Source organism: Protopterus annectens, chromosome 6.part0 (assembly GCF_019279795.1).
Source record: "Protopterus annectens isolate FY-2018-M chromosome 6.part0, PAN1.0, whole genome shotgun sequence".
Classification (NCBI taxonomy): domain Eukaryota; kingdom Metazoa; phylum Chordata; order Ceratodontiformes; family Protopteridae; genus Protopterus; species Protopterus annectens.
The window spans coordinates 1,256,177,351-1,256,188,583 of record NC_056737.1 but is presented as its reverse complement, the minus strand read 5'-3'; positions in this window follow the sequence as shown (position 1 = coordinate 1,256,188,583).

Sequence of the window (11,233 nt, the reverse complement as noted above, 5' to 3'; positions counted from 1 at the left end):
GTGAAGAGGATCTAGCATTATAAAAGTGTGCATTCTGTATGCTATTTCATCTAGTTCAATTCAACTGTTGGGACAGAATAAAAAAGTTATGTACTGACCATAACGTTCCATCTGAGTAGGTAAATTTATTTTTCAGCAACCTGGGGTATTGGATCCATCCCGGATCCGAGCCGGGAGCTTTCCCAAACTAGAGATCTGTGCTCCAAGCTCCTCCCCCTTACCCATAATACCCTGCTACCTCCCTCCAGTCCTCAGATCGAGTTTGCCCATTTATCAGACAACATCAAGACAAACAATATCTGAACATCCTAACCTGATGCATACCAGAACTAAAACATTCTATCATTCAGGTAACGAAAAAACAGGTTAGGGGGAAGGAGCAGGGGTCGGTTGCTGACAAATGAAGTTACCTACTCAGATGGAACGTTATGGTGAGTACATAACTTCTTTATCTGAAGTAGTTAACTTCATTTGATCAGCAACCTGTGGGACAGAGTCCCCAGCTACCAAAACACTTGGGAGGTCCTTAAGGAAGAATATTCCGGAGCACTGCAGAGCCAAAGGCTGCCCTCCCTCTGGATATCAGATCTAGTTTATAATACGAAATAAAGGTATGAGAAGAAGCCCAAGTAGCCGCAGAACAGATGTCATCCAAGGGAACTCTTGAGCAAAACAGCAGAGGGAGCCATAGAACGGGGAGAGTGAGCATGAACTCCCAAGGGGCCCCCCGACCAGAAATTTTGTTAAGCAAGATGCAGTGGGGTATCCATCTACTAGAGTCACCTTCATTACTGGTTTACCCAAGGATGGCTTAGCAACGAAAAAGAGCTGCTCCGACTTGTGGGGGCAGCTGTCCTGTGCAAGTAAAAGGGAATTGTCTATGCACATCTAATGAATGCAGTCTGTACTTTTGTTCTGATAGTTAGGGGAAAAAAACAGGCAAATTAATGGATTGGGTTTATATTAGCCTCGGGAAACCACTTTAGGAAGAAGGAAGGATTAGTCCTGAGAGATACTCTGTCCTTATGGAAGACCAGATATGGGGTTTAGTACAAAGGGCCTGAAGTTCAGATACCCTTCTAGCTGAGGTAATAGAAAATTTAAAAAGGCAGTTTTCCAAGACAAGAACTTTAAGTCCAAAACTGCAGGCTCAAAGGTGGACCAGTTAGAGCCTGAAGAACCAAGGTTAGGTCCCATGGAGGAACCACATTCTTGACAGGAGGTCTTAAAGAAAGGTGCCCTTTAAGAAAGTCTTACAGATCTTAGTGGAAGCCAAGGGGCCCCAAAATTGTCCCATGTGGAAGTGGGAAATGGCGCCATTTGAACCTTCACAGTAGAAGAACTGGCCCCCTTTAAAAATGTGAGATAGAAATTCAAGTACTGCTGGAATGGGAGCCGTAAAGGGTCCAAATCCCATGTTTTGGGCCCCGATGGAAAAACCTTTTCCCTTTACTGTTGTAGACCTTCCTGGTAGAAGGCTTATGGGGGCCACCAGGATGGATTTAACAGGGAGATACAGGGGGTCCTAGCCACTAACGGAACTGGATCAACCAACCGTGAGCTTGAGGTCGCCCCGATTTTGGGGTTTTTAATCCCCAAAGGGTGAGAAATCAGATCCAGAATGGGATCCAAGATCCAAGGAGGAGCTATGAGGGGGCCCAGGCCCGGGGAAACCCGGTTTGATGGGGGCCAGAATGGGGCTATGAGGATAAGCTTGCTCCCCCAAAGAAACTTTCTGCAAGAATTTGGGCATTAAGGGGGAGGAGGATAAGCATAAAGAAGACCGGATGGCCAAGCATGAACTAGAGGGCTCTGGGGCTCTCCCCCGGGGGAAATTTGAGCAAAAACTCGCTGCACTTTGCTTTAAAAGGGGGAAGAGATCCCGCAAGGTTGACCCCATCTGAGGAAGATCTGTTTCACTACTAAGGGGTTTAGAGACCACTCGTAAAGGGGGAGGATAGTTCGACTCAGCTTGTCCGCTAAAATGTTGGAAGACCGGAATGTGTTTCTTTTGCAGAAAACGGTTGGTGGATATCGCCCCTCCCAAACTCTCATGGCCTCTCGACAAAGAGGGTAAGACCTGGTCCCCCTGTTTGTTGATGTACCAGACCCCCTGACATGTTGTCTGTCTGAATTGCAATAGTCCCGGGGGAAGAAGGGCATGGAGAGCCTGCAACTAAAAAAGCCCTCATCTCCAGAAAAATTTATATGCAGAATGGTCTCTATTGGAGTCCATGCCTTGGACAGTTCTGCCATGCAATGCCCCCACCCCCGAAGGGGTCCGTGGTCACCGTGGGTTTTGGGGGTTTAGGCATCAAAATGGTCGCCTTCCCAAGCTCTCGGAATGCCCCGCAAACCCTGCTGAGGGGGAAAGGGGGGTCCAAAAGGGTGTCGAAAGGGTGGACCACTGGACCTGTAAGGTCCATTGAAGAACCCTCATGTTCCCAAACGGGAGGGGGAAAGGTTGATAGCAGCTGCCATGGACCCCAGGGCTCTCAGGACTAATTCCTGGTGGGGCCGGAGATTGTAGAAGTGCTAAGACATGGAGAGTTAAACGGGGGCCTGTCTGCTGTCAAAAGGCCTTTGGCCTTTTAGGGGTCTATTCTGGCCCCTATGAAATCCAGGACCTTTAACAGGCTGAAGGGATGATTTTTGTAATTTATGGTGATCCCCAACTGGGGCCAAGAGTAGGAAGCAATCCCTGGCTGAGCATAGTAGATGCCTGGTGGGGGGGGCGAGGAGCCAGTCGCCCTGGAAAGACCTGTATTCCCTGAAGTCTCAGGTGGGCCCCTACAACTGCCATGACCTTGGTGAACACCCTGGGGGGTGTGGTGAGGCCAAAAGGGAGGACCCTGAACTGATAATGACTGGCCCCCCGTGAAAGAGGGGAAACCTCCTGGATCGCCTGTCCATGAGAATGTGGTAGGCCCCTCCTTGAGGTCTATGGAGCACATCCAGTCTTCTCCTGCAGAAGGGGGCCATCCAGAATTTCTCCTTGGCAATGAACAGGTTCAAAGACAGGTTGGGAAATTTGGGCTTAAGTCCCCGTTTTTTTTGGGACCAAAAAAAAAGAATTGCCCAACCCCGGGCTGTCCTGGGGGGGCATGCTGGATGGCCTTTTTTTTTAGCAGCTTCTTTATTTCTGAAGCCCCCCTCCCTCTGACTGGGTGGAACATCGGGGGGGGCCTCAACCCAGGGGAAGATTTAGAAGGGGGTAGAGTAACCTCTGGATATTATTCGAGCACCCAGCAATCTGTAGTGATGGACTCCCAATGTGCTAGATGTTCAAAAACCCACTGCCTCCAAAAGGAGCAGTCTGGCAACCCCCCAGGGTTGCTGGGTGGTCGGAGAAGGGTTCCCTCGACCCAAAATTCTTCAGCCCCCCCTTTTCCTCTGGGCCCGGGTTTCCCCCTTGTCCTCCCCGCCTCTGAAGGACGAAGGGTCCGGAGCAGAAGGGGCTGCTGAGACTTTGAACCACATCTTCTTTGTCCTCTCTGGTTCCTGGAAAAAGGGCCTTTGAGGGCCCAGAACCGGGTTGGCAGACAGCATCTTCCGTCTTTTGCTCTGGAGCAGCATATGGTCTTGCCAAACAGGGAGAACCATCAAAGGAGGGACGTTGAAAAGGGGTTCCCCCAAAAGGGGGGCCCGGCCTGGGGCCTGGTGATTCCCGCTGCCCCTGTGGCATGGGGGAGAAGCCGGGAAAAAGGGTTTGGGTATCGATTTTAGAGTGGCATGCCAAAAAAAGTTTGTTTGCCCCCCATGGACTCGGGGAGACCCCCGATCTTTTTTAAGATCCCGCTGAAGCCTAATCATGTGCCTAATTCAGAGCCCCGGAAAAGGTGGCTGAAGCAAACATCCGCTTTTCGATCCATCGTCCGAGACTCCTTTCAGGGGGGATGGACCCAGGAACTATCCTGGCCAGTTCCTTCTTTGGGGGCAGCCGCCACCACCATGGCATCTACCGGGAACCCCCCACGCCTGCCTTGTCTGTCAGGGGGGGAAAGGATCTTATCTGGTCTCCTATGGATTGGCTCTGCAGTGTCAGGCTCCTTCCATGCCCTGGTAATAATTAGGTCTACCAGGGGGGCGGGGGGGACACCCAAGAGGTAGATGGGCCCTCAAAAGCCTCCAGAAACACTGACTCATCCGAGGAAGGCTTCTGGGGGAAACCCCCCCCCTAATGCGCAATCTCCATAATGTCTCCAAAGGAGACATCCTCGGGGTGACCTGGGGAACCTTCCCTTCCTCCAAGTCAGTGTCTTCCGTGAGGGACTTGGGGAGTCCAAGTGCCTCCTTTTTCACTTTCATTTGTGAGGGACCTCCTCGGTGGGACTGTCCGAGGAGGGCTCACCAACAGGGGCATGCCCCCTACAGGAACTAGCTGGGGCGTGCAGGCTGTCCCTGGGGCCGATGATGGAAGACAGGCCCATCTGGGAATGGCGGGGGGATCCATAGCATGAGCCGGGGGCCTGAACCCTTTGGGGCACCCTCTCCACCATGACAAACGCCGAAGGTGAACCACTCTCCCTGGGATCCGAGCAGCCCCCGGATTGACATGTGGGGGCGCCGCCCCGGGGCCAAAGGGGAAATGTGCTGACCGCATGGAGCCAAAGACACACTTAAACCCCCGCGGATCCGAGGCTCATCTGAAAAGGACCCGATAAACTCGAGGGTGGCCAAACGAAATATCGGCGCCCTCCCTGGCTCCAAAGGGATCGGGTCCCGGGGGTCCAAAACCAAAAATGGATCGGAGAAGGGCAATGGGGGGGGCCCCCCCAGAGGTGGGTGGGGGACAAGAGCTCTCCCATCTGCTTCTGGGCCTGAAGGTAGCAACGCATCATCCGGTCCATGTCTGTGGAAAGGCTCCCCATAGAAAAAAGGCCGCCGGCTGGCCGGGGAAAGGGCCCCCTAGACCCCAAAGGGGGCGGGGCTCCTCCTCCGCTCCGGACAGAAACGGGGGGAAAGGGGCCGGGGGGGGAGGACCCGGGGGCCTTCAAGGGGAACAGAGCTGCTTAGCTGGGGGCCGAAGGGGGTGAGTTGGCCCACGCTTTTGGCCCTTTTGCCTTTCCTTTTTCTCTCTTTTTCCCCCTCTTTTCTCTTTCTTTTTAGCAGAGTCCCCTCTCCCTGGGGACAGTGGGAGGTTGAGTCCCAGCCAGGGAGGAGGAACTGATGGCTGAACAAGCTGGGGCTGGCCCCCTGAGGGAGAGGAGGAAGAAGTAGAACCCCGGAAAAAACCCCTAGGATTAACTTGTTCCTCCTGTCTCTCAGAGCCCAGGGGGTTAAAAGGGAGCACATATCTGGCAGCCTGATGTTAAATGAGCAACCCCAGGCAAAAAACACACTGAGTGTGGCCATCGGCTGGGGACAGCTTATGACCACACTCAGAGCATTTGGAAAAATGGCCTTAGGGCCCCCAGCCATGAAACACAATCACACTCCCTAACACACAGATAAGGGAAGGGAATACACTAAAATTAACTAAACTAAATTAAACTAGTCCAAGGGATCTAAAACCCCACACCAAAAATGCAAAATAAGGTAAAAAAATTTTAAACAATTTCCTACACTTTCTCACCAATGCCAGGGGCTCTCACTCGGCTATAGAAGCTGCAAATGAGATCTGAGGACTGGAGGGGGGAGCAGGGGATTATGGGTAAGGGGAGGAGCTTGGAGCTCGGATCTTTTGCTTGGGAAAACCGCTCGGATCCAGGACGGATCCGAAACCCCCAGGTTGCTGATCAAATGAAGTTAACTACTTCAGATCTCATGTTTAAATCAATTTTTAGATGGTATCATGGCAGGATACCTATAAGAACTTTTTAGACAAAGGAAGCTATAGATCAAGAAATTATATCAATGTACAATGCTTTGTTTGGGTATGTAACATAGACCACATTGCTGCTGACATATTTTGTCCACAAAAGTTTCTGAAAGAGGCAAGGCAGTTCTTGGATTGAGGTAATGATTTACTTCTGGAACAGTATGCTAAATACAGTCTGACAGCCATTTGAACAGTGTTATTTTGGGAAACCTGTCAACTCAGACCAAAAAAATATATGAATAACTGAGCATCTTTCCTGATTGTTTTGGTTCTATGGAGATAAAAGAGTTGTCTATGGGGGACCCGGGTACACAGAAGATACCCCCCATATCAGAACAATTGTTCTCTGAGATTGCACTACAGCGAGGAAAACAGTAAATATACCTTTCCGCGCTGTACGTGTATCTCCATTTAAATGGTTAGAACTTTCAAAATGTCGATCTTATGGTAGTGACCATAAGCAATTCGATGTTCTGAAAGTACAAAATTTAGAAGTAGACCCATATATATGCACATACATATATTTTGTTTATAGATATATATATATATATATATATATATATATATATATATATATATATATATATATATATATATATATATAGATCTATGTGTACACACACACACACACACACACACACACACACACACACACACACACACACACACACACACACACAAACACAAACACACAAACACAAACACAAACACATACACGTATGAAGAGTTCTTTGCTCTTCTCCTGGATTTTTGATCTTTTTATCAGCATGTCTGAACTTGTAATTTTGGGTCCCTACATTTCAATAGGGAACCCAACGAAAGAGATAGATGTGTTCAGAGCAAGACGGAATGAGGTACAAGAAGCTGCATAGAAGAAAATGAATGAGGCCTTAGAAATCATATTAGACCAATAAATGTGGTCCACAGAGGGTACATAACTCTCTAGATAAGGAAGTCTGGAAACAAGGTGGGCAATAATACAAATGGGACTTTGGAGAAACCAGACAGGTTACATGTTACATATTCACAGAATGCAGTTGAGTGAAAAGGCTGAGATAAAACCTTACCTAGACAAGTAGTATCAGGTGCTGACAATACAGACCTGGCTTAAAACAGTCAGGAAAAAAAAAGGAAAAATCCAGTTAAAAAGAAAGACAGCAAAAAAATCATAAAGCTTAATTCTTATTATCCTAGTCTGTTCGGTATGACATATGGGAATCAAGTCTCTTGATGCATCTGATCCAGTCTTCTGCCAGTGGTTCTTGCCTCAAGATCCTTCACAAAACTTTGCTCCCATAATTCTTCTGTGCCCTCACTAACTTCAGATCACATTTTCTGGCTATTAAGGATAGGACAATGAGGCATGTTGTCATATTTATAACTAGGAAGGGCAGAACAGCTTCAGGCTGGCCTGCCAATTCCCTATGTAGAGGTGACAGCTTGGAGGGAGGGATATAATTTCGGATGGACTAGAATGAAGAGGATCTAGCATTATAATAAAAGTGTGCAACTTCTCTATGCTATTTCATCTAGTTCATCGGATTCAACTGTTGGGACAGAATAAAGAAGTTATGTACTCACCATAACGTTCCATCTGATTAGGTAACTTCATTTGTCAGCAACCTGTGGGTATTGGATCCATACTGGATCCGAGCCGGCAGCTTTCCAAGCTAGAGATCTGAGCTCCAAGCTCCTCCCCCTTACCCATAATAACCTGCTACCTCCCTCCAGTCCTCAGATCGAGTTTGCCCAATTATCAGACAACATCAAGACAAACAGTACCTGAACATCATAACATGATGCATACCAGAACTAAAACATTCTATTATTCAGGTAACTAAAAACAGGTTAGGGGGAAGGAGGAGGGGGGGGGGGTCGGTTGCTGACAAATTAAGTTACCTACTCAGATGGAACGTTATGGTGAGTACATAACTTCTTTATCTGAAGTAGTTAACTTCATTTGATAAGCAACCTGTGGGACAGAGTCCCCAGCTACCAAAAAACTTGGGAGGTCTTCAAGGAAGAATATTCCGGAGCACTGCAGAGCCAAAGGCTGCCCTCCCTCTGGATATCAGATCTAGTTTATAATGCGAAATAAAGGTATGAGAAGCCCAAGTAGTCGCAGAACAGATGTCATCCAAGGGAGCTCTTGACCAAAACGTGGCAGAGGTAGCCATAGAATGGGTAGAGTGAGCATGAACTCCCAAGGGCTCGGGCTGACCAGAAATTTTGTACGTAAGCAAGATGCAGTGGGATATCCATCTACTAGCGTCACCTTCATTACTGGTTTACCCAAGAATGGCTTAGCAAATGAAACTAAGAGCTGCTCCGACTTGTGAGAGGCAGCCGTCCTGTGCAAGTAAAAGCGCAATTGTCTATGCACATCTAACGAATGCAGTCTGTACTCCCCTTTGTTCTGATAGTTAGGGAAGAAAACAGGCAAATTAATGGATTAGTTGATATTAGCCTCGGAAGCCACTTTAAGTAAGAAGGAAGGATTAGTCCTGAGAGATACTCTGTCCTTATGGAAGACCAGATACGGGGGTTTAGTACAAAGGGCCTGAAGTTCAGATACCCTTCTAGCTGAGGTAATAGAAATTAAGAAGGCAGTTTTCCAAGACAAGAACTTTAAGTCAACAGAAGCTGCAGGCTCAAAAGGTGGACCAGTTAGAGCCTGAAGAACTAAGGTTAGGTCCCATTGAGGAACCACATTCTTGACAGGAGGTCTTAAAAGAAAGGTGCCCTTTAAGAAAGTCTTACAGATCTTAGTGGAAGCCAAGGGCCCAAGATTGTCCCTGATGTGTAAGTGGGAAATGGCCGCCATTTGAACCTTCACAGTAGAAGAACTGGCCCCTTGATGGAAAATGTGAGATAGAAATTCAAGTACTGCTGGAATGGGAGCCGTAAAAGGGTCCAAATCCCTATGTTGGGCCCAGATGGAAAAACGTTTCCATTTACTGTTGTAGACCTTCCTGGTAGAAGGCTTATGCGCCGCCACCAGGATGGATTTAACAGCAGACGAGATACAGGGAGTCCTAGCCACTAACGGAACTGGATCAACCAAGCCGTGAGCTTGAAGTCGTCCAGATTCTGGGTTTTCAATTCCAAAGGATGAGAAATCAGATCCAGAATGGGATCCAAGATCCAAGGAGGAGCTATGAGGTGAGAGCGTAGGTACGGGAACCAGGTTTGATGAGACCAGAATGGGGCTATGAGGATAAGCTTGCTCCCCAAATGACAAGCTTACTGCAAGAATTTGGTCATTAATGGGAGAGGAGGATAAGCATAAAGAAGACCGGATGACCAAGCATGAACTAGAGCGTCTTTGGGGTTTTCCCCCGGCGAGGGAATTAAGAGCAAAAAACTCGCTGCACTTTGCTTTCAAAGGCGATGTGAAGAGATCGCAGCAAGGTTGACCCCATCTGAGGAAGATCTGTTTCACTACTAAGGTGTTCAGAGACCACTCGTAAGGCGAGAGGAGAGTTCGACTCAGCTTGTCCGCTAAAATGTTGAACCGACCCGGAATGTGCGTTGCTAGCAGAAAACAGTTGGTGGATATCGCCCACTCCCAAAATCTCGTGGCCTCTCGACAAAGAGGGTAAGACCTTGTCCCCCCCTGTTTGTTGATGTACCAGACAACTGACATGTTGTCTGTCTGAATTGCAATAATCCCCGGAGGAAGAAGGGCATGGAGAGCCTGCAACGTTAGAAGCTCCGCCCTCATCTCCAAAACACTGATATGCAGAATGGTCTCTATTGGAGTCCACGTGCCTTGGACAGTTCTGTCCATGCAATGCCCCCCCACCCCAGGCGAGAAGCGTCCGTGGTCACCGTGGCTTGGGGTTGAGGCATCAAAAATGGTCGCCCTTCCCGAAGCTCTCGGGAATGTCCCTGCAAACTCTGCTGAGGGGAATCGGGGAGTCCAAAGGATGTCGAAGGATGGACCACTGGACCTGTAAGGTCCATTGAAGAACCCTCATGTTCAAGCGGACTAGGGATGAAAGGTTGATAGCAGCTGCCATGGACCATAGGGCTCTCAGGACTAATTCCGCTGGTGGGGCCGGAGATTGTAGAAGTGCTAAGACATGGAGAGTTAAACTGTGGAGCCTGTCTGCTGTCAAAAAGGCCTTGTCAAAAAGGCCTTGGAGTGAAGTGTCTATTCTGGCCCCTATGAAATCGAGGACCTGAACAGGCTGAAGGGATGATTTTTTGTAATTTATGGTGATCCCCAACTGACGGGCCAAGAGTAGGAAGCAATCCCTGGCTGAGCATAGTAGATGCCTGGTGGGAGCGGCGAGGAGCCAGTCGTCCAGGTACGGAAAGACCTGTATTCCCTGAAGCCTCAGGTTGGCCGCTACAACTGCCATGACCTTGGTGAACACCCTGGGGGCTGTGGTGAGGCCAAAAGGGAGGATCCTGAACTGATAATGACTGGCCCCCAGTCGAAAGAGGAGAAACCTCCTGGATCGCCTGTCCATGAGAATGTGGTAGCACACATCCTTGAGGTCTATGGAGCACATCAAGTCGTTCTCCTGCAGAAGGGGGACCCATCCGGAGTTTCTCCTTGGCAATGAACAGGTTCAATGTAGACAGGTCGAGAATTGGTCTTAAGTCCCCCGTCTTTTTTGGCACCAAAAAGAATTGCCCGACCCGGACTGTCCTGGGGGGACATGCTGGATGGCCTTTTTTCTTAGCAGCTTCTTTATTTCTGAAGCCGTTGCCTCCCTCTGACTGGGTGGAACATCGGGGAGGTGCCTCAACCGAGGGGGAAGATTTATGAAGGGGATAGAGTAACCTCTGGATATTATTCGGAGCACCCAGCAATCTGTAGTGATGGACTCCCAATGTGCTAGATGTTCCGAGAAACACCCCCGACTGCCTCCAGAGAGGAGCAGTCTGGCAACCCCTCAGGGTTGCTGCGCGGGTCGGTCGGAGAAGGGTTCCCTCGACCCAAAATTCTTCAGCCCCCCTTTGCCTCTGGGCCGGCATCCACCTTGTCCTCCCCTGCCTCTGAAGGACGAAGGGTCCGGAGCGGAACGGGACTGCTGATACTCTCAGAACCACATCTTCTTTTGTCCTCTCTGGTTCCTGGAAAAGGACCTTTGAGGATCCGAGAAGCGGATTCCGATGGCAGACAGCATCTTCCCGTCTTTCGCGCTCTGGAGCAGCGTATCGCGAACGGTCTTGCCAAACAGTGTAGCACTATCAAAGGGAGCGTCCGCGAAGGACGCATTGAATGGTTCCGCAAAGTTGGAGCCAGGCGTGACGCCGTAAGGTGATACCTGCTCCGCTGATTCTAGCCGCCCACCCTCCTCTGTGGCATGGGAGAGAAGCCGGATAGAAGTGTTGGATATCGATTTTAGAGTGGACATGCGAGCCAAGAAAGTTTGTTTGCCCTTGGCCGCCATGGAC